The 24,448-nt window shown below is 42.0% G+C and overlaps 1 long non-coding RNA gene across 2 annotated transcripts in view; it reads left to right on the forward strand.

Moving 5' to 3' along the window:
* The window catches only part of LOC125990120 (uncharacterized), a 49,017-nt gene that overhangs the window by 19,011 nt on the left and 5,558 nt on the right, over nt 1-24,448 (forward strand). Inside the window, exons 5-7 of one of the 2 annotated variants that reach the window (XR_011085997.1) lie at nt 791-898; nt 1,272-1,352; nt 11,142-11,268. This is a non-coding gene — a long non-coding RNA (uncharacterized lncRNA). The remainder of the gene's footprint in view (nt 1-790; nt 899-1,271; nt 1,353-11,141; nt 11,269-24,448) is intronic. The other variant, XR_007488818.2, reaches the window with a different exon arrangement.

The following is a 24,448-nucleotide window of genomic DNA, read 5'->3' on the forward strand; positions in this document are numbered from 1 at the left end:
GCGTGTCTTTTAATGCCCGCTGCTTGGGCTCCATGTGATGAATCAGTTTTGATGGCTGTATTGCCTCATTTGCGAGACGGTGGCGACATTATGCAGAGCGGAGTTTGCTGCGTGCGAGTCAACGAGGAATAAATCTCCACCCAAAGTAGAAGTGCCTGCTTTGCCTCCCAAATATTGCTTGCACCTGGATTTTCAAAATAAAACTGCTTTCTGACTGATGTTTTTACGGTGACATTAATAACGCTAAGTGACGCAAATGTTCATTCTTAACGCTCGACGCGCACCAGCTGCAAAGTCGCCTCGGCTCCAGAAAGCCACCGTCTCCTCGGGCTTCCGTGGCCTGAATTTACTCACGCTTAGAACTTTAAGTTGAACCCCCGGGGAGCGTGGGAAAGACTAGTGTAAATGAGGTTAGCGTGCATTTCGTACGGCCGCCGTGACGTCAGAGCCGCAGATGAGCCCTCTTGCAAAATCGCCACTCGTCTGCCAGATTCGGGTGGCGACATCATGGTTTTGTCGCATATTAGAATGATTTAACATGCTCTATTTGCTGCATCGCCTTTGACTCTATCAAACCAAAATAAAAAAAGGTCCACAACTGTGCATACATCAGCATCAGTAAACATCTTCTGGACAATTTGTGTCATTCTCCGTTCTGAGTGCAGTTCTAATGGGGAGTCAATTTGTCCTCATCTGCATCTGGATCCATTATTCATGTTTTCTGTACACACAGCTTGCAGTTTCTCGCTTTTAGGCGATCTCTCATGTTCACTTTTTATTTCCCCCACAGCAGTTTCCCTTCTGTGTTTCCTCTCGACTCTGCTTTGAAGTCCCGGTGCCAGCCCAAAACCAGCCGCCTGGACAAAGTGAGATTTTTTTTTTTTTTTTGAGGTTCAAAGTAAGTTAAAAATTATTTAACCCCAATAGAACCCACAAGTGCCCAAACTTGTTCGACTCAAACTATTCGAACATTGCGTATTCACACCACTCTTAGAGAGTCAGAGTCATTGCTGTGCAATAACATCCTGCTCTCCACACCTTTTTTGAATTGTCTACACTGTTTGTACTATGTGTCCTCTCTGCATCCATCTTGGGAGTTTAAGATCAGGGGATGCTTGAGAATATTTGCCATTTTTCACATGTCCCGAGTGTTGTTGTTAGTCACCTAAATGTTGAACAGAGGCTGTGATTTACCGAAGTCAAATTCCTTGTTTGGCACGCTCAAACATGGCGAATAAAAACTCTTGAATCTTGAATTTCCTGCCCTGCAGATTGTTTTAACACAGAAGTTAAACCAGACCAAACAAGAATTACCCGCTGCCACCACCGAGACAACTTGACGGAGCAATCGAGTGAGTAGAACTTTTCAGAACTCAACACGGTCCCACTTGTTCTCCCAAGAACCCCTTTCAACCGAGCCAGCGTAATTAAACATTACAGTACATTGAAAGGGGCAATAAGATGAAACTTTAATGATCCCCGAGGGGAGCTTGGACTGTTGAATGTGGTTCTAAAAATGTAGCAATGCAGTAGAAGTAAAACAGGCTAACCTGCCCCCCACTCCCCCCTCACCCCCTCGTGGTTTTGCAGATACATACTGCGCTTAAGTACACACTCATCCATAATGATGTCTGCTTCCTCGGCCGGCCTTGTGTATCTCCTTACTTTCATCTACGCTCAACTGAGCTTCTTTCCATTTCAAAGCTGCAACTACAACGTCTCCACTCTCTCGCATGCCATCTGCAGCGGCATCAGGCCAGGTAGCGCTGGAAAACGGAAAAAGACGGCCACGCTTGGAAAGGGATGTGGCGTGAATGCATATTGTAGGGGCTCCATTAAAAGAAGAGCCCAGCTTTATGTTTTTCAACACAAGTTAAGATTTTAATAGTAGATGGAGTATATGAACAGAATGACAATTACACAATGTGTACTCAAGCTTGTTATGCACCACGCTCACAACAGTCCGCCTTGGTCCCTCATTAGACTTTGCGTGTGTTTTGCAATCGGGGTTGATGTGATCCCCAAACAAGATTGTGATTGTTATTGCAATTCTCTTCTTAACAGTCTGTGGGGATTTAATATTGCTTATTTGTAATGCTGTGTTTTGATGGGCTCCAGCCATGAAAATGAAGTTAAAGCAGATTAAAAACAAAAAAGAAAGCAAACATCAACAGAGATTACTTGTGTTTCAGATATTTCAGCACAGGGGATTAATATTTTGTTGCCCATTCCTTCCCTCATTTGTGACTCCTCTCACAGTTTTTGAAGCAAGTTTTAGTGTCCAGAAGACCTGATTTAATTGGCCTTATCGCCTGAGCAGATCACGCATCACTTGACTGGCATTGATCTTGCTGAGAAAAGCGCCTCCTGTGTGTGATTAGTTTTTGATACAAGCACCGTATGTGAAATCCATTTTCAATTAGTAAATGGTTTTATATAAAGGGTTGTGTGCAATCTGGAAGCCAGATTTTGAAAACTTCTAAAATGAACCTGGCCACACAGGTGGTGCTCGGGAGGGAGTGTGAGGGGCACTGCCCTCCCTGTAAAATTCTTAATTGCCTTTTAGGTATTTTCAGATTTTTGTTTTTTTGGGGGGGGGGTCCTTTTTTGTTTTGCAGACCCCCCTGACATATCTTTGCAATATGGCTCTTATTGGATTATGCAACCAGTGCAAGTCTACTAAAAATAATTGAGCTGTCATCCCGCCATTGTGTTTTGCTGAATCGGATTCATTGTAACAGAGGTGATGAGACATTTTTCCATGATTCAGAAAGAAAGCACTTGTAAATGACAAATTGTGTTAGTTTAATTTAGTGACATGACCTGTAAAAAGCAGGGTTAATATTTAATATCTGCCAGTCGTTCAGGCGTGATGAGAGGTACCGTGACCAATACAATTTTAAATGCTGATGGAAGAGTTGAGAAGTAATAGGTTGGCAGTCAGCTCTTTGGCCAATTTGGTAATAGATGATATTAATACTCTGAAGTTTCAATCTCACCTCAGCAGGAGCAAACGCCCACATAGTCCATGCTTCCGTCTTCTTCCATCTCACAAGTGTCACCTAGTCGCAGCCTTTAAGTGGACTCACGTCAATATACAACCTGTCTGTGGCAGCCATTTTAATATAAATGGGTTCAATGTGATTTGACCACTGAGTCATTTAGATGAAATTTGAAAAAAAAAAAAAAGGTCTCTGTAAGGGTCATGTATTCTTCTGCTTCTCACACCCAGAACAAATCTTTATTTTGTTTGCACGGCAGTCTTAAAAGCATGGCTTGGCGGTGACCCAATTACTCTAAGTTGTCCCTCCCCTGCTAGCATGTAGCCGCGTCCCTCGCGGGAGATTCAGCTTGCGGCACGTGGACGATCCATCATTCCTCTTCTGCCACCTCCCTCTCGTCGCATTTGTTACTGTCGCGCAAACACACATGCTTCCAGGCATGCACCCATGCACGCCTACAGATGGTCTGCAGAAAAAAGACAATAACAGACAAATTTCCATGTTTGGAGAGATGATTGGATTTATTTCTTGTCTACATCTACCTTCAAACACTCCTACACACTCTTGTGTTCTTTGGCGTGACACACCTTGACAATTCTTCTTTATTTTGGCAGGCTCATCACTCCCCCGCTCATTGTTTGTATAATCCTGTCAAAATATTTCACGTACATCAGAACATATTGTAATTGTAAAACATACGTATATCCAATGTGTTTCTTTAAAACATGGCTGGCTACAAGCTAACCATGAAGCGTAGCGTCTGTGCTAGCAAGTGACAGCCAGTGCGAGAAAGCACTCCGAGTCAATAAAGCCAAGCAGATTAATGGAGACCTCATCTCTAATCTCTGGGCATTAGTTTAATGATAGAAATGCCGAGGCAGACTTCGATTTGAGGCGAGTCGCTGCTTTGCCCACTGGACCTTTCTCTAATGGATACAAAACAGGATTCCACTTCCCTGTGTGTGGTTTCCCCCCCACCCCCCTTTGTCTCGGTTCTCATTTATTCTCCGTGCGTCACCTTCTTCCCTTCTGGCTGCTCAAGTTTTTTAGATTCACAAGGAGGTAGAAGGGTTATCAGTCCATCTGACAATCAAAGTCTTCTGAAAAGTACTTGCACCAAGCCAGATGCGGGTGACAGGCCTGCAGGCTGGAAGAAAATGTACTGATGTTTGGTTAATAGAGCCGCCCCTACAAAGACGAAAAAAACAAGTCTGAGTCCAGCATGGCACCACGACAACACTTGGCAGTGTCCGCATGGCACGTGGACAAATCCAAAGTGGGCTTGGAACCTGCCATCTCATAGTTTCCTTTCTTCCAAGAAGGTTGGCTGGAATTACCCCCAACATATCCAAATAAGCCAAGCATCTGTTGTTCGGAAGTAAATCTGGGGAGCATTTTTGGAGATCACCTCTTTGAATCCTGAGAGCATCGTTGGACAACAGTAAGGAAGCCATGCCTAAATCTAATTGGCTGAAGTTGTCCTCCAAACCGCTCGCTCTGCGTGTTTTCTGAAAAGGCGGACAATCATCTGATAAAGGGAAAAACGCCCTTTTTCGCGCATTGCAAAACTTTTCTGCTTTTCTCAGATGAAACACAGCTCCATTTAACCTGCAGGAGCGCTTTGTTCTGTATGATTCCTATTTTTTTTCCTCTCAAATAGCCCGTATTGTGTTGTGTGTGTCTGAATAGATACACACATGAAATTAGCCAGCCATTTTCTTTTTGTGCACTCTTCAAGTGCTGCAAATGAGAGATTTGTGGCTTTCTGGCAACGTGTGTGCGTGTGTGTGTGTGTCACTGTGCTCCTCTCAGCACAGCAAGACAAAGAATTCACCGAGCGAACACGAGGTTGGAAGCAATTGCCTCTATTTTCAGAGCCCCCTCTTGCTCGTGTGACACGCTCACACCACATAAAAGCAAACGGCTGACATTTTGCCATTTTCCTCCGCCAGTGTCTTTGCTCCTGTGCGCTAATTGACTGCGTTAATGAGTGCTTTAAAGAGCGTGTTAAGTGGTGTGTATGACAGCTCTATGAAAACGGTGCGAAACTGAGGCATCAAAGGAGGAGGTTGCCACAGACCGCCCTGGATATAAAGTCGGGTTCAGCTGCGAGAGCTTCATTGGGTCCACAAATCTATGGTCCATATTACCCAGAAACCTTAATGGGGTGCTGTAGCCACTCGGAGTCGTAAAATCCATGACGGAGATATTACAGCAGATGCTCTTGATGAACTTTGAGACCTCCTTTTGTGACCGCTTCCCCGGTCCAACAACCGCTGAGTACATATGAGTCACCATAGCAACCGTGTTGACACTCTGCTTTGACTTTTGATTTAAAAATCCAGGCCTAGCGTAAACTCAGCTGTTAATTAGCCGTACTGTATGTTATGTGTGGGAAGATGAATCTTTCTTCCAAGCCTGTCGTCATTAATGTTTCTTGAGTGCTTGCAGTAATTCTGCCCGAGAGCTGCTGCTGTTTGGCAGACACACTTGCTTATAAAGGAGTCGTTCGAAACACCTCGCACCTTTTTATTGCTTTAAGTTACTGCCGGAGTTTCAACCAATGGGATGTTTAGCTGACTCTCTGTGGGGGTAAGGTGAGGTTTCAAGAAAAAATTTCGGTTTATTACATATGTGGCGGGGGCTTTCCGTGTACGCTATCAAAGGCCTGATGACGAGCTAGCCCCTGCGGGTGGGTGACATCTGCCGAGTCAAACAAAACAAGGCACACAAACAGACACAGTGATTTGTTCTCACTGGGCTCGGCATATCAAGACAAAAAAATTGGAGTTGGACAAAAATCAGTTTTTAGAATGTAAGATTTATTTATTTATTTTAAAAATTATTTTATTCATTATTATTTTTTTAATTTTAATTTGTTTTTTATCTACTTGAGATTTATCAGATTGCCATTGAATAAACAATGTCGTACGTCGCCCGTACTGTACACAGCTTCCTGATTCTCTATATAATAAAAATGTAATTTTGGTCTCAAGCGGTCCCGACAACAATACGCACATGCTTACAAATTTAAAAGAAAAACAGATGCTATTCAGGTTCAGGCGCGGGAAAAAAAAAATACAATAGGATTCATAAAACACCCCGATGAATAAGTAAGAGTGCTGTTGTCAAAAACAAGTCTTCCCCAATGTCTTAGTAATTTTTTTAGGGACAAAAATCCCTCTTGACACTGAGATCAGACGTACAAAGAAACACAATCTTCTTTCTTCCAGCAACTGTATGCACGCCTCACTTCCAGACAATCCGTCTCTGATTCAATATTATTCCACTGATGATTCAAATCCCTGCGCATCGTTTGAATTTTTTTGCTACTTTGATTCCGTATGAAATAAATCCAATAAAAGTGATTTAATCTGAATTCATGCTTAGAGGTGCAAATGAAGTGCCTTAGCGGGAAATGCAGAATGTAAGCAAAAAAAAAATCTGGTTAGTCGATAATTATGGTTGTAAAGCTTGACCTTTACAATGTACAACGTCGCTAAAATAAGATGTGACAAATTAGGTTCTCCAGCGACATATTGACGACCAGAATCATTAAAAGCCAGAAATAATTTTTTTTAGCCACATGAACATTTTTACAAGTCATCTGCGTCATAATGTTTTTATTTCTCAAGCATTTTCATGTACTTTGTATTTCAACCTTTTGGGTGCTTCCTCTCCAGTTTGACAAAGGAGACCAAAAGACTTGAGAAACGCACAGTACTTAAGTCTAACTCTGACAGACTTGAATCTTTCACGCCTCCGCCAACTTTAAAAAGTCATGAGCGGAATACTAAGCACGCATATCGGTATTCTCCGACACGGGCGCGACGAGAATCTTTTTCCAAATCAAGAAGACTGACACTTTTTAGCCGCTTAAATTGTTTTTGCTGATGCGGCGATACGCTAAGTGAGACGGATGGTCTTATCCCAGCTCATTGCATAATGTCAATAGACAATCAGCCATTTGCTGAATTCTCACCCTCAAGGTAATTGGGCCAATGCAATTAGTACAAGGAGACTCCTAAGTGTTCCCAAATGACGGCGTCGACATGGCAGCTAGTCGCTTGGCAGCTTCCACTCCAGTCGACACTCCAACGTGTGGAATTAAGTCAGGAGAAGTGAATCGTTGGTCATGTCTTTTGCAAGATATTCATTCCAGGCATGCTCATCCCCTTGACCTCACCTCATCTTCCAGCTTACCCCGCTCCCCCGGGTTCCTTTCCAAATAGCTCATCTCTTTTAGCTTCGGCTATGATGCAATACTTTCCGAGAGTGATGTGCCTTCTTCGCATCATCCTTTACGTCTTTCATATCTGTCAATCAAAATCCTCATTGACCGGGCTCAAATCAACAATTCGGTCACACCAGCCAGCGCCTTGCTATCTGTCTCCCGTCCATCATTTGTTGCGCCGGTTTTTCATCTTTCTTTTTTTTCTTTTTTCCCCCAAGGCTCGGGAAGGGCCACGGATGGCCAATTCTAGTCAGCCAAGACGGCACCCTATCAAATGTGTCAGCTTTGAATGAAACGGACAGTTGGCTGGGAGGCAAGCTGTGATCATTGCTTTGATTCCGAGACGGCAAATATTGAAATTCGCCATGTTTAGGCTGTCTCCCTTATAAATGTAATTTGGAATTAAGAATGTCTTCATTTGGACTAACCTGTCCACTCCTGATAGAAGTCCCAAACGGACTCGTTATCACCTGACACTTCATAAGTGAATCCCAATTGGACACTCTCCAGAGTCAAGACCCAGAAATCAGATTGTGAGTGATTGTGACACAGCAGAGTCCCTTCGCCGCTCTGCGCGTGTGTGCGTCGGTGTGTGCGTGTGTGCCTCTCGTCTCGCTGTCGGACATTTAGACTTTTAAAGAAGATTGCTTCGCGGTGATTCCCGCCTGTCTGGAGTGCGAGTGAAGCTCTTCCGCTCTCAATTGATAGTCTATCAAAGTGGCGCCGTGCCGCTAATGCTAACGGTTAATTGAGGGGAAATGGCGGCCGACTGAGTTGTAGCGTAAAATCCGATAAAGAGATGTGTGAAAAACATCTACAAATGTGGTTATACTAAGTTAGTAAAAAATAATATCAATATTATGTGTTATATATCGTTTAGCTTGGTTTGAGCGAGGCTAACTGCCCAACATCAGCTGTCGGCCATTTTGCTCAGATAAAAGCTTTTTTTTTTTTTTTTTAACCATCAGATTCATTCCATTGTCGATAGGAAGCAAAAATTCCCATGGAAACACGCAAATAGCAATTCTTCATCCAGCATTAATCAAAGCAGCTTGTCAAGGTCGCTTTTACAAGTGTAACAATATGAAAGGCAACTTCTGAAATAAACATCTTACCTCCAACAAATACCCATTCATCTCTGCAGCTGAGGGTTTTTTTTTTTTTTTTTGCCTTTTCTCTCAAGGTTGGCGCGAAGAGAAAAGAACAGCACCTGGAATCTAAATTTAGTCTCAGCAACACTGATTTGGCCTCCCCCGCTGTGCACGACTTGACTCTGGCACATTGTCTTGGGTGTCAAAGAAGAAGCTGGGAGTGGTCGCCTCGTTGGACGCGACACTCGCGGCGCTCTTGTGCGCCTGCCGTCAAATTGCAGACGTATCGCGACAATGTGCCACAGAGGACTAAGCTGTCACATATCTGGAGAAGTTTCTTTTTTTTGCTGCACACAAGGCAGCAGTCTGATTTACATGAAATATAAATGCTCTGTTTGCTGAGTATTCAGTTTTGCGCATTAGTGCCATCAAGTAGCTTTTTTTTTTTTTGCTTGCACGTGTATAGTTAGTCACAGTAAATTCCGCTTAAGTAAAATCTACTTTATGGTCTGTGTGCTCTTGCTTGTTGCCACACAACACGTTGTGTTGCTTTGTTTATGGCCAACATGAATCTGCTGCGATGCTGATAGACGCTCCCTGGGCAGCAGTTCTCCGAGATGAAAGCCCCTCCAAGCTGTCTGTGCTCGTTGGTCCGCTTTGTTATTTATTTGCATTGTGGCGAGGTGGATCACCCACTCTTCTGTCTGTCCGGAGGCCGTCTGTCTGCGTCGGGCGTCCATCTTGTCACTGGGGTTGCTGAATGTATACTTTTTGACTTGCGCTTTAGGCGGCAGCAAAGGTTTTGCATCAGTTTTGATTCACGCGACACATTAGAAGTTCTATAGGGAAATACAAATATATTAAAGTGGAATTTAAAAAGGCGCACATTGTCAGGATCTTGAGGACAGATTTTTGTAGTATGCAGTATATTTATTTTTTGTTGTTGGCATTTTTATCTGGTGTTGGGTTGTAACTTTTTTATAAAGAAAACTACGTGCCTTGGCTCAATAAATATTCAGAAAAACATATTCAGTGTAACTTTTACCTCATAAAGGTGCCTTAAACATACCTCACGGCTCTGGAGAGCTAGATTTTGTCTTCCCTTTGCTTACCCTGCCTTTGCACTGGCATTTATTCAAATAGAGGCCAAATAGACTCAGCACACTCTGAAGTTGAGTAAATGGATTTTAGTTAAGGAAATTCGACAATCAGGAAACTGACTGCATGGTTAAATATTCAACTGAAACGATTGAATTTTTATGAAATACTCTTTGGTATGTTAATATGGATGAAAATTTTAGGAGGATTTTTTTTTTTTCAGGGTGGCGCAGTTTAAAATAGTTTAAATGCATTACTGAGCTAGAAATACATTAAAGATAAGACATTAAAGTTGCATTCAAATGACAAAGAACACAAAAGCAAAAACAAGTAAATAGTTTAAAGTTTAAAACCGAGGTACATATTTAATGTTTGATGGCGCTACGGTAAACAATGTTTCACGCTTGGGTATGAATGAAAACTGCGGACTGTCGAGCTGAAACGTAATTCGCCTTGTCGCTTGTGACCCAACAAAAATCGGAATTTTGTTTTGGAAGGACATTTTGTGCTCTATTTAAAAGTAAATTTAAATGAAAATAAGTACTAGAGAAAATGCTAAAGAAGAGCTCCACCCAAAAAATAAATAAACGAACGAACGAACGAACGAACGAACGAACGAACGAACGAATGAATGAATGAATGAATAAATTTTACCGAGCTAAACAATCCCAAAACAGAGCAGGCATCAAATCAAATCCAATTAACTGGCAACGGATCGGGTCGAAGTTAAATTGGCAAGTAACTGGAAAGCTAGACAATAAAAACTGGCAGAAGATAAAATGGATCTTGGCTGGTATTTATTTGTCAGTCTATAGAAACAGTCTGCTGTGCCCCAGGTACCGTCCACTTACTCAATTCCTCATCGGGGGGGAAAAAAAACTTTTACACACACCGACGTTTAATTGTTGAATCCATTTTCAGACAACTGATGTAATTTCATTAATTATTTAATAAATCTTATTTACAAACATGAATAGGACTGTTGTTTAAACTTTGCGTTACAACCCCATCGGCATTTTTATTAATTGGGTCAAAAAAAAAAAAAAAAAACGTCGGCACTGCTTTGAAAATGATGATTACGGAACAAATGTTCAATCGCTGTTCGGAAAGTCGATCTTGGGTCACAAAAGTAATCCTCCTAAGCCAATGCTGCCCCTGCCCTTTAATGATTCTGATGACTTTGTACTCTGAATACCAGCCACAAAAACTCAATTATGTTTTATTAGACAGTCCTTTAAGTGCCACGTTTGGATCGAGCCATCTCAGGGAAGCTTTTTATTAAAAAGTCATTGGTTGAAATATAGACGTCACCTGACTTAAATGCATTTATCCTCGGCGAGTCATGTAAATGAATTGCAAATGGATGTCAAAGAGTCATTTCCCCCGATTGTTAATATTCCATTTTTTTGTAGATTTTTATTTTGGGTGAAACTGATGAACATGTCTGGGGGAAAACATTTGTAGGGCTACAGTAACCTTTCATCCTCCTCCTATATTTGGATTACTTTTTGGAGAAATTGGTCTCTTAGGAATTGAAGTAATAACCCCCCCTCACACACTCACCCTCTCTCTCTCACACACACTTTTCACCTGTATGCGGTTTTAAATCAAGTTACACTCCAAAAGTCTCGGAGTAACCGTCTGATAAAATATAGATGTGCTTGCCTTGTAAAAAGCGAGCGAATGTGACGTGAATGAATTCTCTCTTTGCTTCAGAACTGGAAGGGGAGGTGTGTGCCAAACATCCATTCACACATTCACACACACTCCCCGGGCCCGACGAGGATGATGAATACTGGATGTAATTGTAAAGAAGAGAAACCAAGGATGAGCTGAGCCAAACGTGAGTGCTGCTTCTATTTTTTTTTCTTTGTATACTTTACACAACATCATGTGTGTGCTATGAGCGATAAAGCAATGCAGGAATGTAAGAGAGAATATAACTCAATGAAAAATGCAAGGCAGTTCTCTCCTTCCTAGCTCATTAAACAAACAATGGGTGGCTTTTTTTTTTCGGCCCAGAAAACAGTTTAGTACAAATTAATTTGTCTGTTTATCAATCTTGCCAGAATTTAGTTACTGTAATTAACACGTCTTGTGATTTTAATCTTTTGACTGGGGCTCATTTTAATGCAATATTTTTTTTTTTTTTTAAAGCCTGAAATTACCCAGTAGGCCTCCTTGAATTGCTGTCCGCAATTTTCTGGAAAATGTTTTGTTGCCTGGCAACTGATGTTCGGGGATTGTTGATAGAGATTTTAAATGTTTCCTGCCAAAACAAAAGTAATAATGTCGGATGGTCTTGGGAAGATAGACAAACAAACAAATATATAAATAAATAGAGTCAGGAGGCTTAAGATGATTAAGGTAAATTAGAGATTTTGTTCATGAGGAGAGTGAAAAGTCCTTACTTTTGATCCCCACTTTTCATACTCATGATTCAGCGGGCGGGATTATCATCTTCAAACAGCTCCGCCTCCATGGCAACGTGCCCTTGATCAGTCTCAAGCTGCTTGGCGTACAGTAGCTCTTCCCAAAAGCTTTTCTTTGCACCGAGGTGCTAAGTTAGAGAATACTAATGAGACATACTTCCAAAGTAATTGCCCTCAAATCCTACTTAAACCTTGTGAGAAGTTGTCATACATACAAATGAGTTCCATCGTGCACCTATTAAGACCCCTCGTGCGCTCACATTAGCAGAGGGGTGCTGGAATTGCATTTTTCATTAACTTTGCGGTTGTTTCATCAGCAAATGTAAATTAATTATTGATATAGAACACTGACATTTTTTGTAATTATTATTTCTAAGCTTCTTTGGCCATTTGTATGCTGTGTATGAAACGGTCATCGCTAGCTATATAGCTACACGCTAATTGCTACATCCTAATTGCTGTCGTTTGGTTTTGAAGCGGGCATTTCAGGTCGAACTAGCTGAGTTATAATATATTATTATGCCAAGACAGATTACTGCGCAAGTTGATATTTTGGTGCTCAGCAGTCTATTCATAAGAATGACGGCCACTTTGCATGTGCGTCCCCTGGCACATGTGTGAAGTGTATTCCCCCGCAGCGGTGTCAGACAGCCTAACATTTGCATAAGCTTGTCACGCGACCAGTCCCCAGAGAGGAAGCATGTAATTAAAACGATGTTCTCAACACGATTGATTTTCTTTTCTTGAAGTATGGAAATTGCAAGCGTTTCTTGTCCTGTTATGGAAATTCCAATCAGGTTCTGGGTTTGAATGTATCCCCCAGAGGAGACAATATTGCGGTACTTGTCGTGTATTCATGTCAGGATAAATCGGAACAAGTAGTAAAATGAGAATAGGCAAATTGTCAGAAAATGTACTTTGTCTTTTGTTGTGGAGTTGGATTCCGACTTCCTGTGGTGAGTGATGGGACCTTTCGGATCTCCAGAGCTCCTTGTGGCAAATGCAGCCCAGTGCATGAGTTTCTATGGTGACAGAATTGGGACGGCTCTGTCATCATGAGCAGCCAAACTACAACAGGATGGGAATCGATTAATAAGTAAAGCGGTGGGACAGAACAAGAAAGAATTCCAAATTGCTCCACAGCAGGCGGGCCACCTGGGTCCTCCCAGACCCGAGCGTCTTAGGTAACCCATTTGGCATCAACTCAGCACACTTAAAAACTGTGCTTGAGGTAGTACCTCATTGCACCAGGTTTTATTTATTTATTTATTTATTTATTGTGAGGCAGTGAAAACGGAGCATTGTATTGTACCGGACCGCCCGTGCAGTTCTGAGCCACCATAATCCCCAGAACAGCATGAATTGAGGAGGAATGAAACGGGAGTAAAATTCATAATGAAGTTTGAGATGCAGTGCAAAAGAATTGCGTGCCCGCTGTTCATTTTGCCATTAATCTGTCACCTCCCACTGCCGACTCATCACGGTGGCACAGGAGGAGGTCGCCCAAGCGCCCAGATTCTTTACACTTTGATATTTGGGAGACATGAATGGGAGTCTTTAAATAAGTCAGACTCAAACTAAACGAGAATGAGGGATTTGTTTTGCTTTTACCCCCGCCATCATTTCTCACCCCTTTTTTCTTCTAATGGTGAAACCCGATCTTGTCCGTGTCACCACATGTGGCCTCGCATGAGCACAAATCCATTTAGTCCCAGTCTCAGTACCAAAGTGAAAGTATTTCCCAACAGCCAATCATAGAAAAGCGTTCAGCCTACAGCGAAGGGTTTATCAGATGCTTGAAGGTTTATGGGGCATCGCTGTTTATCAGCTCCTATCTGTGTCGTGGTGTATAATCTTTATAGCAGTTGAAAAACAGCTGCAGGATTTGCAGTGTGGCAATAAGGTCACCCGGCCCATGCATCGCCGTACCCGAGTGCCGCTGATCGACGTGCTTGGCCGCCGTGTAACAATAACTCAGGCGGAGACACAAAACACTATGCCAGCTCATAAATGCATAAAAGAACAAGTTGACGTTTCCGGGCGGATCCAGCGGCGTCGCCGGACAGGAGGTCATCCAAAGCGAGGGCTTTGGAAGCTTCTCCCTCTTCATCCCACTGTGGCCTGACAGCCCCCCGATTCTCGACGGATGATTAATGGGAGGTGCTGCTCAAGCCGAATATATTTAATGTCATCTGCAATATCATCGCACAGCGGCCTGAATGTCATAAATCCCTGTGGCGGGTTGTCTGTATCCATCAACAAACGCTTGATGGGTGAGGTGAGAATTTTGTGTTTTTATTTCCCGCCGCGTCCGAATCCATCAGTCAATCAGCCGTTGAGGACTTGAGTGCCACCAAAAAGTTAAAGAGCGATATCCCGCTTCCAAATCCCATTTATCACATGTCAAGTGTTTTCCTACTTGGAAGGATGCTGCCTGGAAAGAGTATTCTTTTTTTTTTTTTTTTTTTAAATCTTTGGACTTGTCTCTGCTAATTGATTAAGTTGAGATGATATTTTATCCAACAGGGACGTCTTCAAGGATGCAGCGGCGAGAACAGATGTACCGCTGTCTCCAATTTCTTGTGGCATCGTTAAAAAGTCAAACTTAATTAGAAAGTTAGATCCGAGCTGCAGATGGGAGCCGCAAAATGAAATAATTGCCCATTTGAGCCCAACATCTCCAAGTGTTTAGTCTCGCCGCGTTAATAAATCGGATCTACAGTAAGGGCAGCACAGGCTTTAAGTCACACATCAGGAAATCTTAAACGGTAAAGAATAGAAGTAAGAACAATGAATGGTAATTTAAATAATTAGCACTGAATTTTGAATCGCACTCAAAAAGAATTTTACAAAAGGAAAATAAGATCAGGTTCTTCAAGACAACCTGTAATATACACTCCCTTCAAATTCCTGCCGTGGTTCTGATCCGACGACAGATGATCTCCAGGGGATCCAAAACAACTAAGCCTGAGAATGTGGCAAGCAGCACAATGCTCTCCAGAGTGTCCTCAGCTTGAACCTGCTTTCATCTGTAGAAAGAATCGGAGATATAATAGAAGGAATGGAAAATTCTTGCCGCATGAATGTTGGATCTGGCAGTCCTTTTCTTGCTAGGTTCTTGCAGTCCTATGACCCCGCCCCCTCAACCTCTCCTGGCACTGGCTTATCTCTTACAAACTCTTGACAATGTGCTCCGAGGCAAAACAAACCATTTGAGCATGTCGAGGTGTTCCACCGCGGAGGAGTTGAACTACCTGAGCCACTTCCGTGGGTTGAAGGCACCGCCTCCCGCTACCTTCCACGAATGGCGGCTTGTTTCGAAAACAATCTGCCAGTGTGGAGCATCTGGAATTTGACAAAACCGGAAATTAAAGAGTGTAGACAAACTTATGTCGCTGACAAATAACAATTTACTTAATCTGAACGGCAAATACATTGTGTTTACAGACACACACAGACAAAAGGGTGGCCTTGATTTAAATGTCACCGCGTGATGTTTTGGTTGCTATGGAAACATTCCGGCGAGTTCCTGTTGATGTTGCGCCGTGTTGATTTTCCCCTCAAAAGAACGACTGGAGTTGTATTTGTTCTTCTAATGGGCTCTGCGAGAGGTGTTTGTTGAAAAAGAAAAAAAGTGGTTTGGGGAGAGTGAGCTAGGAAAACCAAAATAATAACCGAGATTCATCTGCTGACCTACCTGTGGGGCAGTAGATTGAAATTGCCCGCCGGCTAGCACAAATGTCAGCAAGGCACCATCAGAGACAAAAGGGATGGACGGAATACTAATTAGGAAGCTACCAAGAACACCTCTGAGGCAACATAAATAAATAACAAATATTACATGAATTTCCTTTGCAGTTTACGTGCAACGACAATACATTTAATTCCATTGACGATTAAAAATTGACGCAAAAATTTGAAAGGCAGGATTGCGTGTCCGGATTTGGTTTAAGCCAAACTGAAATCTTAAAAATAAACAACAGAAGGAGAAGAAGCTTAAAGGCAATTTGCAGTATTAAATTGGAATAATAATAAATTGGAATAATGATGACAGTGCCAACTAGGTAAAGCTCTCCTCTGGGGAAACTCACAAGCCGACTGCCAAATTCAGCTAATAATATGACACAAATCCGACAGGTGACAAAACAAGGCTAAAGAAAAACTCAAATAACGCAAAATGGAAGGTTTATAACATACCTGAAGAACGTTTAATCAGCTCGCCGTCAAGTTGATTTTCTTGAGCCTGATTACAATCAACATGGCTGCCTCCAACCTCACTGCTTCTTCCGTCAGCCTGACTAATGTTGCTTTGTTGAGCTTTCGGTGCCCCTCTTCATCTTTCTGTCCCTCTTTCTACTCTTCATCTCCTGTGCCGGTAATGGATGTGGGGACCCATTGATTTTTTTTCTATCCCAACTACCTCCATCTGGGCCTCCAGCCATGTTCGGCGCTGCTACTTAAGCTATTAGTGTGGTCTGTCAATTTTGAGCAGTTACAGTCCCTTCAGGTAGATTGTCATTTCTAAAAAAAAAAAAAAAAATACCTTTTTTTTTTTTTCAGCAAGTTAGTGTTTCGGTTACGGTTCTGAAGCTATTTCTAACTTGCTGTGGTGCTTTCAATCTAATTTATTTCATAACGTCTGACAGGTGGACCTGTAAACACTAAGTGGATGAGTGCCCGCTTCCATATTGAACAAGTTATTTTTTTATTTTTGCTGTGCTGCACCTCGCTGATCATTAGTCACAATGAGAGCAGATACAATAGCCAACCCCGGGACTATTGACAGGAGTTATTTTTACTCTGTACTTTAGCTTGAGGGAGCATATAATGATTATCATGCATACTTTTAAAAGTTTTTCCTCATTGCCCCGTGACTGTAGCTACATTTCCCCACAAGGGCGTCCAAAGGCTTTGCTTTGTCAATAGCGAGCGTGAGCGACGGAAAAATGTCACCCTCGAAGTCACACAGTTCAATAAGTCGTACATAATCAGAAAGCGAATATCCCCCAACGTCCATATGTAGCTCATGTTAAAAATCTTTTTACGTTTTAATGTGTTCATCAAAATGGCCTGATCGGAATAAGGTTCTCATCTTGGGACACATTTTTGAGAACCTTAACAGGTGGCTACTTTAGGAGCTAAGCTGTCGTGGGCAACAATTAATACTTTTATAACTAGACCTCTTTTTTTTTTTTTTTCCTGCATTAAACTTAAGTGAGCCTTGAAATGGAGTCAGTGAATGTATTTCATACATTTGCTGATGTCATCGCTGAGAGCACAAACTGGATGGGCCTGAAGATTGAGCTCAGAGGAACACCGTCAGTTTTAGTTATTTAATAACATAAATGCCACGTTCCAACAGATGCGTGTCCTTCAATCCGAGCTTTTTCTTTTTTCCAGCCACTTAAATGTCATGACCACTCTATAAAGCTCCAGACTACCAGCTTTATAGCACACATGTTAGCAGAGTCACAAGTGCAGCCTTGAGTGCAGCGCATTTATATAAAAAAAAAAAAAAAAAAAAACATCATACAGGGAAGCCTCGCCAGGAATCAGCATTAATGAATTGTCTCTGGTTCCTCAGTCATGAGGGTTAATAGTAAAATGTGCTTTGGGCTTACTTAGACTAATTAAACCAATCGCCGGCCCATCATTTCATTAATAGCTTGGCCGCTTTTTTTTTTTTTTTCTTTTTCAAGGGCGACCTGCTGAAATTGAACAGCTCAGATGTGTGATGCTGTGTCATCCCAGATCAGACCTTTGACTCCATTTGGCGAATAACTTGTGAGAGAGCTGAAGTCATTAGTTCAATCCATCCATCCACTCATTTTTCTCTGTTACTTTTCCCAGTTGACTTCTGGATTCGGAAGAAATCGTCTACGTTTTCGTAAAATTCAACCCAAATCTGAATAACCCTTATTTTTTATGGATATTTAAACGCACCATCTGTTGATGTTTGTTACCATGAGTGTTTTCTTGGCTGGATGTCTCCTACTTGTGGTCACATCAGTTTAGTAGGAGTGAACTTTGGCTCCATTACGCCTGATTAGATTGGTTCTCCCTGAGCAGCCGGCTCGCCATGGAAGCTCGCAATTTTGTGTCCATGACTCTCCATCCCCTTCCCTTTATCGCTCTCAGGAGCACCCCTTGTCATTCTTTCACACATCTAACTTTGGAGATCATTTTGGATGTTCTTCTCCAACTCCCTTTCTCACTTGCTGTCGTATATCTCCCTTGATCTAAAACTTTTCCATCATTGTGTAGTTGCTGACACTTTTTATTTCCAAAACACACAATGTCTGGAATATCGAATAGCTAAGAAAAAAAATGGACTGTCTCGGGAAAAAAACAAAATGCAGTCTGTTCAAGCTGCTGGTAATTTACTGGGAAAAAAAAAAGATAGCGGAGAGCGTTGCTGTTCCATTAATATAATTTCCTTTGAAGGTTTTCATTAAGATTATGGAACCTGGCTGCAGATATTTTCTCCCATTTACCGGAAGAGCATTAGTGATGTTGACCATGGATGTGGGTCAATAAGATGTTGCCTGCACTCCAGTTTATCTCCATTTATTTATTTATTTTTTTTTATTTTTTTGGGAGGGGGCACTGTGCCAGTCAGGCTATTTCATTATGAGACGTTATCTTGCATTATTATAGAAACAGTGCAGCCGATAAGGTAGCAGTGCCTTATTTTGTGTTATGCTTGCAGTATGCAAGTATTCTGCCTCCGCAAGAGATTCTCACCTGCAAAAATTGGGAAATGAATCAAAAACCTTCCCTAGGTCGTAAGTTTTATTGAGCTCTTGAACTTTATGTGATTAATACATTCACACTTGTGCACAATGCGGGGGAAAGAAAAAAAAAAAATCCACGTTCCATTTCCCACCTGCTCATTACAATAACAAGCATAGTTGGAACGCAGACTCTGCCATGAATATAATTAACACTAGAATGGATCCCAGAGGAGAAAAGTGTAAGACAGAAAATATTTCTGTCTGTTGGTAAAGGCCACTTCCTGACTCACACAGGATGACATAAGACCACTTGTAGCAATTTTGACTCTGGGGAAGAGACCAATGTGTCCATCAAAATGTCAGCAGAAGAAAAATAGCAGTGTGCCTTTTTTTGGTTCGTGGAAGATAATGCGAGACATACTGTTTTTCATTCTAGCAAATATGCCCAATGGTATTTTTGTAGCGTGAATGGAAATATCAATTGTACATTAGCAGTTAGCAATGATAGCTATATAAATCACATTAAGTAACAAAAAAACATAAAACATGGCCTCCATGCTTTGAGTCATCTTGAATCCAGAGTCCAACCACTCACCTGTTCTATTTGCATTTCTGGCCCAAGTAGCTGGAGTCGTGCTTCCTGTCTAAGGTCGCGACATGACGCCATCCATCACCCGAGTTGTGTCCTTGTACTCAACATCCAAAAGCAAATGGAAAAGAGATTAGAGAAATAAATTGTAAGGTTATGGGTGGATCCGCCTCATTGTGATGAATCATTGTGTTTATTTGACACGGAGACGGAATTAATTAGGATGTTCTTTTAGATATTAATCTCAGATGCTAATCAAGACCGCTGTTGTCATATTTGGCCTCGGGAAATGCTATTTATAGCTTAGCATTATGTCTACCAATGTAGTTATCAAATGATGCAAAAATATATTCCTCGCCATCCCTAGAGGCAAAATTAATCTTTACGCTCAGTAAAAGGGCGCCGAGCTCAAGGGCAAAAACATTCGTATCTGGTCTCATCCCATTTTTAATCATTGGTTACATTCTGCGAACGTACCACCAATGTGTGTGTGGGGGGGGGGGTCTGGAAATGGGAAATTAAAAAAAGTGTAAAAGGGTGTCTGTCGCGCTGCCACGTGAATTCTGACACACCTCGTAATTGCTGTCAGCAATGCCTGTCGTCCAATTTTTGGTGAGCTCGAGGAGGTGATGCTAGGTAGGAAACAGGGTAGTGAGAAGGAATCAACTTTAAAAAAAAAAAGAAAGAAGGAGTTGCTAGACAGTACAAATCAATCCACAAGTCCTTTCTTGTACTTCCAGTATGTTTGGGGTCGTTATCTTGTTGCTCGAGGAAGCTTTTGTCTGTCAAACTTTGTGATGTCCGTTGTGTGTGGGATCAGTGGGATACCATCAAACAGGGTCCACCCCCCCCGATTATTAAGGTCGTTAGATTCTCCAAGCCACAGTACCCACAATCGCAATTTGCTGTAAACCTACAAATAATGCGGCTATTTATCTCCAAACTGCAGAAAGAAACAAAAGTTCATTTTTGCACCTTTTTTCATGCCCTGCATTCTAATAAGCTTTCATTTAAAGATAGTGTTTATTGCCTACCCTGGAGAATGTGAATATAATTGCAATATGTTCTCAGCTCGGGCCTGATGATAATTGAGTAACTATAGAATTGGAAAATAATCATCCAACTAATAATAATCAGCCTTGCCAACCTTAATACGTCTCACTTATGGAAGGATTCATGGGGAACATATAAAGAGAACAAATATGGTGGCTACTTCCTGCAGTTCACAAAGCAGCAACGTCATGATGATTTCATGAATATTCATAAGCAGATGATTGGCAAGCAGGCGGCTGGGGGAAACGGCGCGTGTGCTACGCGTGCGCGTCCAGAAAGCCTCCTCAGGGAAGAAGCAAGGCAAGGGGTAGTGAAAGATAAATGGGTTATTGCCGTGGGCAGTGGCACATAAATAAAGCACACATTCCAAACCCCTCAAGTCAGAGGTTCTAACGAGAAAATGTAAACACGTCAGGGAGTGCGAGTTTGGATGTGTGTTTGTTTCAGAGCACGGGTCTCCAGGACAACATCAAGCTTGGGGAAAGGGAAAGTAGACATATTTTTTTAGGAGGTGGGGGGGGGTCTTCGGCTGCCCCGGCACGACTCATCTGTCAGTTGCAATGATGTAATGAAAATTCCAAACATGTCAAATAGAAAGACTATAAGTTGATTGTCCCCTCCAGGGACAATATTAGATTCCGTTCTTGTATGCATGAAGCCGAAGATCAAGAAGTCAACAAAACACTAATTAATTACGTTTCAGTCTGATGGGAGGTAACTAGGTCGCCATTGTAAATGAGAAAGTGTTCTCAATTGGATTACCTGGTAAAACATTGAGGAAAAAAAAAACTAAACTAAAGATGCTTACAATCTCCTTCAAGGAAATCACACGTAGATATTTTCCAAGCAGGCCGTCTCGTGAGATTTACTGTTACAACCAACTACAATTTCATTTAGCTTCATTGTCTATTAATGAAGACCCGCCCCTTCCCCCCCTCACCTTATAGAATTGATTAAGAGTTATTTTTGCCAATATTACAGTTGTAGCATTTCCACTAAATGCAATTGAGCAAAAAAATAAAAATAAATTATCCTCTTTAGGTTTACGAGTGAAACGGTCCTAGTGAGATGGGCAAGTCTCCTTCTAAAGTAACATACTTATTCATGCTGATGATGAGGAGACTCCCGTGAGAGTCCTTCACTTAACAGGTGTAGACCCAGCTGTGGGCGACAGCATGCAAGTGTTGACAAAGTGTGAGTCACAGTCAATAGGAAGGATTTTGGTGACGACCAGGCTCGTGGCTGAACCTCAGGGGTGGGATTGCGAAACCGGGGTTAAAGCAAATGACATCAAATTGTCAATGGGAATCTTCGTCAGCGGCCGGGAATCGATTTGGACTTACCACTGGTGAATAAGTGAGTGCTTCATCACCATTTCTCTGTGGAAGCGGAAGAAGCGAATAAGTGTGAGGTTTCCGTTACAAAGAATTCTTTCCATAGTTTGCTTTTGTGAATTTCAAGGCAATGACAAAATATTTGGTGCAGTTTACTTTGAATGAGGCTTGTGGTTCATTGATTCAATTGAAAAAAAAAAGGATTTCCCGCAATAGCTTGATGCTTATTTTCTTTTTATTAAATCGGTTTGACACATCTTTTGAGATTTTGTTGCCTTGTTAGTGTGCTTGTTTGCATAAAACCAATTTCCATTAAAGTTTGTGGAGCGGTGGTGCAAACACGTTCAAATTTGTTGCAGATCCAAGATTTTTAATTTATTAAAGTTACAGAAAACCAAAACAACAATTTCCCCATTCCGATAAATAGTAACATGTATCAAAACAAACGTTAGCGCCATTGCTAATGCTATATATAATAGCGCAGAGCACCGAAGTAGGTCATAAGTCAACGAAGGAGCATCTTATTGATGTTTCATCGCAGCTCCCGTTGGTGACGGAGATTTATAATATGCATCTGTTCAGACTCTCTGCTTCTTCACGAGTGCAAAACCGTAAACATGAAAAAAAAATCCAATTCTATTCTTCTTGCTTATATACCGTCAAATGATCACCAAGCGTGATGATCAATACATCACAAAAGAAGCATCGTTATAAAAAATAGGCAAACACTACACAGTGTTATTCCGTCCTTCACTGTTGCTAAGTGCAATCCTTGCTGGGTATTGATTGGCCATCAAGAGCCTCCTTTTCTCCCCCTCAAGAGAAAATAGCCACCATGCAGCCTCTTGGTGGTAGTCCATGCAGATGACCCAGTGTAGATGAATCAAGTGTTTCCCCTTGGTGGCCAAAAATAAGCTGAGCTAGCATCTTCTCAACGGCCCGAGTGACAGACACATGATGCAAATTGCCGAGTCAGCATTGGCAAGGTACCCACTGGCGTAAATAGAGCAAGTCTCCGTGGAGTGAAAGCCTGCCATGTACAAACAAGTACGATCAAACTTCAGCAGGTTCACGCGGTTTATGTAAATGAGATGCAAATGAGCTCGGTGGCTATTACTCCAGGCGTGACTTTTGAGTAACTGTCGCCGAAACAACCGCGGAGTTATTGGCTAAAGGATGTGTTGCGCAATAGACGACAAAATAGACGGCTTGAATATTTAAGTTGTTTATTTAGCGTGAGGGATTGGGAAAGTGTGCGGGCGGGCGTTTTCTTTCATGTGATTGGGTGGCAGCAAGGGAAGTTGTCAGCGTGTGTATGTTTGCGTATGTGACAGGAATGATGATTACGAGATGTGTGTTTGTGCGCGTGTGTGTGAGCCAAAGGTTTGCATTGTTGTTTTGTCAGTGGGCGTGTGTTTACCCACAAGGTGTGTGTGTTTGTCTGTGTGTGTTGGTTTCCACGATTTGGAATTGTGCCAGGAGCCTCTCGTGGATGTCTTTGTTGTGATTTAGGAAGCGATCGATTTCATAGCACTGCTTTGTTTTCTCAGCTCCTTCATAAATAGCAGTGCAAGTCGCCATCGCCCTTGTTTGTTTTCTTCTCGTTTGCCCGCCGGTTATTTACACCAACATTTCCTCTTCGTTTCATGGTGAAATTCACTTACCTGTATCTTGTCGGAAGCATCAGAGCCAAGAACCCATGATGACAATTTTCGCTGAGAGGTGCCCGAGGATAACAAAGCGGTAGAATAGTTACCCGAAGAACATAAATGGGAAAGTTTGTCGGGAAGGCAAATAAATAGACCTCACATGACCAAAGCGCCATCTGAAAGCGCTCCCAGACATTCTGACTCCACGTCAATAACGCCGAGGACAGTCGCGGTAATAATGGCACATAGATTGATGCTAGTGAGGAAGCGTGTCGCGACATGCTAATCATACTAATGTTACAGCATGAGTAATGACGCCCAACGTGCCGGCAAATGGGCTCGTTATCACGAGGGGAGGTTTTGATGGGGAAAAGGATTATGTTCTCAATTACGATGATAAGTAGTGTGACCATGAAGGCAACAGGGATGACTCCTTTTCCCGGGAGATTTTCTCACCTGTGCCATTTGACGATAGGTAGACATTTTGACAATTTTGATGCAGAGCAATTTTTGGCATCTAAATAAGGCCTTTTATTTCCATGACAGGGCAAATAAAAGAGTACGGAAAGCTGGGACACAAGGATTTATCTCTGTCTGATAGCAACGATAGTACAAGGTCACAGATTAGTTCCAAAAATGCACTTCATGCTTGTATTCAGCCAATTTTCACCCATCTCCCTCCGATGACATTCCAATTTGTTCCCCCCCCTTTTCTGGTTGGAGTTTGGAACGCGGCCCTCCTGGCTGTGCATTTGCATCTCCAAGAACACAGATGCTCTGTTGTTTACTTCGCAGCAAGCCTTTTCTGATGTGCTCATTTTCCAGAGTAGAGCCAGAATTTGGACACTTTCACCACTAATGAACGGAATGATGATTTTTTTTTTTTCTTGCCGCTCTCATCTTCTGTGTCCCTCGCAACTCTTTCAAGTTCGACTTCTAATTAGTTGGCCAGCAAAGGAAATCATGATAGGACTTTTTGAAATTTGATTGGGTGTCTGACCACGTAACATTGAAAATCCAGTGTATTCTGCCCGATACAACTCATTCCTCCATGTTGGAATTATTTAGCAGCGAAACGATGCACCGCCCCAGGAAAGATAATAAAACACCGCCGCTCGTTCTTTCATTTCGACCATACGAGGAGCTGTTCATAAAACCGAAATTAAATCTATCCCTCTCCTCACCTTACGTGTAAAAAAAGCCACAAAAGGATGAATTTGATGGAAGTGAAA

This window comes from Syngnathus scovelli, chromosome 20, assembly GCF_024217435.2.
Source record: "Syngnathus scovelli strain Florida chromosome 20, RoL_Ssco_1.2, whole genome shotgun sequence".
Lineage (NCBI taxonomy): Eukaryota > Metazoa > Chordata > Actinopteri > Syngnathiformes > Syngnathidae > Syngnathus > Syngnathus scovelli.